The sequence below is a fragment of the Clupea harengus genome, chromosome 18 (assembly GCF_900700415.2).
Source record: "Clupea harengus chromosome 18, Ch_v2.0.2, whole genome shotgun sequence".
NCBI lineage: Eukaryota > Metazoa > Chordata > Actinopteri > Clupeiformes > Clupeidae > Clupea > Clupea harengus.
The window spans coordinates 26496705-26501993 of record NC_045169.1 but is presented as its reverse complement, the minus strand read 5'-3'; positions in this window follow the sequence as shown (position 1 = coordinate 26501993).

Genomic DNA, 5289 nt, shown 5'->3' with positions numbered 1-5289 from the left:
TAAGGGGCCCATACCTACAGCAATAGTGACATAGTGCAAGTGATACCATAGGCCTCCGTGGGGAAAGACACCAGGTATGTGCCATTTCATTATTTTGCCAGTAGATGTCATCAAAAAGCATCAAGGAAATGCACAACAGTGAGAATCCTAACATTGAGAGGCATTACCGTAATCACAAACAGGTCTAGGTTTTGTTGGGAACCTTTGAGATTTAAGTTATATTTTAAACCCCAAGTATGCAGGTCATCCCAGTATGAGGTATTCCATGTCATTTCTTTAGACAATGCATTGTGAGTAGTCTTTAGAGGAGGGTATGTGTCATAATTGGAGTAATGAGGGGTCATAAAGGTCATAAAGGGTTATTAATATGACAATTTGGATGGATGGTTAGTTTTGATCTAGCTTTGGGTGACAGCTTGCTTGTCATTTTGGATGGATGAGACAGGCCCTCGGCCCTTTCTCCCCCCCTCCACACAGGCAGTTGACCCCCACAAATGGTGGGAATCGCTTTGATAGTAAGGTGTTATCTGAGAGGGTGAGATTTCCCGGCGTGGCAATGGTGTTTCTGACCAGGTCTATCCTGTTGGCATAGCAGGGGTCAGGAAGACTGGCTGCTCTAGGCGTGAGCACGGGGTTGATAACAGAAATTTGGTGGTGAATGATGTCGTAAACCGGTATTACCCAAGTAAACCATATGACTTATCAGGCGCTCAAGCATCGCAAGGTCTTGTCAGCCTGTGAGATGGCATTCTCTCACTCTATTATAGGAAACTTTAAGATGATATACACATAATCCCTATGGTCTAATGGTCATGATACCGGCTTATTCAAGTCTAAAAGACTTAGTTTTGTAAGGCTTGACCCATAAGACATTTGTTCATGAGATGGTAGCTCAACAAAAACAGCTATAGTTCAACAACACACACACACACACACACACACACACACACACATACACACATACAAACACAGAGACACAGAGACAGATATACAGCATACTAATAGTTATATTATAAACAATAAAACAGGGGTATTGTGTACTATGTGACTATATTTTAGTTTAATCCCAAAACAGCGTGATACATTGAAGACATACAAACACACACACACACACACACACACACACACACACGCACACACACACACACACACACACACACACACACACACACACACACACACACACACACACACACACACACACACACACACACACACACCCACACTCACAGTAAGAGATGAGAAAGGTGTTAAATCCACTTTGTTAAGCAACGGTGTATACACAACACATTCGGGGCCCACTGGAATAACTTTGATAGAACAAAAAAAAAAGAAAAAAGAAAGTCACCCCATTAGTTGATGGTAGAAAATGGATAGAACATTTGAAAATTATACAAAAAGGTAATCTAAATTCTGAACAAAAAGTCTTAAATGCTCAGTTGAGAAGACAACTTGACAGTTGAGAAAACAAATTGAATACAAAATTGAAATACCTCAAGAACAAAAAATGATGTGGTGTAGATGGAGGGTACAATCAAATGCTGAAACACAGCACACCTAAATTAAGAGAGACAATCTTGAAATTATTCAATTTAATCCTGTCGTCAGACCCCTTTTCCAGAATAATGGAAAGGTGAGCCACATCACACCAATTCATAAAAAAGGTGACAAACATAAACCTGACAACTATAGAGGCCTCACACAAGGCCGCAAATTAGGGAACTTATTTTGTGCCATCCTGAACAACAGAATAACACAATTTATCCAGAATAATAATATCATAAATTCATCCCAGATACGTTTTTTGCAAAATAACAGACCAACTGTTCATATATACACATCCATACACTCATAGAGGAACATGTACAAAATGTTAAAAAGGTCAAATATTTGGTTGTTTCATAGACTTTAGCAACGCTTTCCACTCAGTATGGCATGATGGACTTATGTTGAAACTAATTCATAGTGGAATTGGAGACTAAATGTATGACATCATTAAACATAGGTATAAAAAACAATAAATGCTGTCTAAAAATTAACAACAGAATAACTGGTATTTTGACCAGACAAAAGGAGTTCGACAAGGCTGTTGAGTAAGGCCAACCTTATTCAACATATAGATCAATGATTTGGCTACAGAGCTTGAAAGATCTGCGGCCCCAGGTGTTATATTTCTAAATGAAGAAATGAAAGGCCTGCTTTTTGCTGACAATCTTCTCCTACACTCCCCTAGTGTAGAGGCGCTTCAGGAAAGTCTAAATATTCTTAACTAATACAGTCTAACAAGGCCTCCCCTTCCAATTAACCAGGATAAGTCCAAAATCATGATATTCCAGAAAAGACACACCATACTTAATAGTGTTTATAGGATCACAACTGGCGAACAAAAACTTGAACAGGTAAAAATATATTGTTATTTAGGATTAATGATTTCATCTACAGGACATTTTGATGGTGTAATAAGATATTTAACTGAAAAGGCAAGAACAACATACTACATGCTAAGGAACTCATCACTAAAATATAACCATCCTATAAAACACTGCTTACAAATTTTTGATTCACTACTGAAACCAATACTATGTTATGGTAGTGAAGTTTGAGCAGAGGGGATGGACACCCCGAGAGAGAGCCTTTAAACTATCTATTAAAAAAACGGGCTCAACTAAAAAAAAAAAAAAAAAAAAGATTCAACCATTGCTTCAAAACTGAAACAGCTAAAAGAAAGGAATAAAGAAAATTACATTAACTACGGGTTTTCCCTTTTTCTAACTGGCCATTACTTGTATTTGCTATATGTATATCTTATGGAATTTAACTTTACTTGATTATATTTACTTAATTATTATTATTACATTTTTCCCTGTATTACTATTATTATTGTTGTTACTGCTTAAGTGCTTGGGTAATGTTGTATTGTACAGTCATTCCAATAAAGACAATGGCATTTAATTGAAATGCAGAGAGAGAGAGATGCAGAGAGAGAGATATACAGAAGAGCGATAAATCAAAGAAATGCACTCCACTCTGTATAAAAAACAACAACAAATTCAATAACTCATATTGCAGCATGAAACAATACGAATCCTTTGTAATTAGTCAAGGGACCGTCCAAGGGTTAAGATCATCAGCCTTTGGACTAAAAAGTAACGAGTTATTTAATGAGTTCAAGGGGAGGGGGAGGGGGAGGGGGAGAGAGGGACACTTACACCAAATGGCTGCCCTGGAGTGACACAGGGAACGACCTCAGGGATGGAATCCTTATCTGGTTTAAAGCTAAATATACAAATTATATTGAACTTGTTAGAGGAGGTGAAAATTATATATGGCTTAAGTTAAAAAAAAAAAAAAAAAAAAAGACCTGAGCTCCAATACCCAAAACATATTCCTATGGACAATCTACATCCCTCCAATTGAATCACCCACTTCTAAACCCAGGGAAACATCCTAATTGTAGGTGATCTGTATGCACACACAGCTGAAGAAGCACACACTACTAGCACAAACGGAGACAAATACATGAATAACAAAACTCACACCAGTCTTACTCTTCCATTAAGGAATAACTATGATAAAATTAACAAATAGAAAGGGGAAAGAACTACTGCAGCTCTGTTGGTCCCACTGTCTGTACATAGTCAATAATTGCCTAAGAGGGGGCTCCTTTGGCCGCTACACCTACAGCGCCTCTCAGGGCAGTAGCACAGCAGATTATGCATTAACATATTTGGACCCTTTCTCGCTCAGAGCAGTCACAGTCAGGCAACAACCCCCTTTTTCAGACCATAACCAGCTCAGAATACACCTAAAAAGACTCCACTCTAACCAACCATGTTCTAACTCCAGTAATTTATATAACATAACAACTCAAAAAAGATGGGCGCAAATCAGAATACCTGAATATCAGGAAGCAATGAGTAGCCATGAAACTCAAGAACAGCAGTAAAGAAGGAGTAAACATAGCCACAAAGCACATCTTGTGGCACAACAATCAAACTTACCTTTCCAAAAACCAAACCTACCCCCTAAAAAAAAAAGAAAATGCAAGAAAAATGGTTTGACTCAGAATGTAAAAAACATTAGGAAAAACTAAGACAATTATCCACCCAAAAACACAGGCCTCCAGACAAGAAAAGTCTGGGCCCCGGACGGCATTCTAAATGAGATGCTTAAACATGCAGACTATGAATTTCAAATCAAATCAAATCAATTAAAGCAAACTTTTCAATTTAGTGCTTAGAACCGGCTTCTTTCCTGAAGTATGGAATGAAGGACTGATAACACCCATATTTAAAAGTGGAGACAAGACAGATCCACAAAAGGGGGATCTATATAAATTCATGTGTAGGAAAAGTCTTATGTAGCATCCTAAATTCACGAATCATAGACTTCATCACAGAACATCACACAACACTAAATTTAGAACTACACATCATAGCTTCACATTAAACACAGTAATTGACAATTAAGGGCACACAAATAATGCAAAGATTTAGGCCTGTTTTGTGAATTATCAAAAAGCCTTTGATTCAGGCTGGCACAGCGGCCTTTTCCTAAAATTACTTGAAAGTGGTATCAGAGGGAAAACATACGATCTGATATATTCAATGTACACTAATGGGTAGTGCTCAATTAAAGCTGGAACAAAGAAAACAGAAGCTTCCTTTCAGAGACGTGGAGTAAGACAGGGCTGTAAACTTGCACCTCACTAAATTAAATTTCTTCTCTTTGCAGACGACTTGGTTTTGCTGTCCCCATTAGCAGAGGGACTACAACAGAACCTGAAGCTCATACACATGTTTTGGTAGACTTGGGTCCTGATCATTAAATCCCAAAAAAGAAAAAATACTAACTTTTCAGAAAAATCCAGAGGTCAGGGAAAGAAATTCACTATGCAGGAACATTTTAGACAAGTGTTGTGCTCCTGAGCAGCACTCAGGGAACTTGGAGGCCCGATTCCAGCCCAAATCATCTGGCAGAAAACTGCATTTTGTATCTACAAGTTGAACTGTTAGTGAAGAATAGATCAGATGTACTAAATTTTTAGAGTTTAAAATGTTAACAACAGGAAGAAAGAACAACATAAACTCGAAAAACACAAATGAGAAGTTTGAATGTATGTCAGTGGCAGAATAGGAGGTTAACAGTGTGAAATGGAGCGCCGAATATTGAGACTTGTAGTAAGGAGGATGAGAGACATTTTGGTCACAGCACCATAAATAAGATTTCTAAGACTAGTCTTTTTTCCTTTGTGTATTCATTTTAGAAAACTCAATGCACTGATTTTTG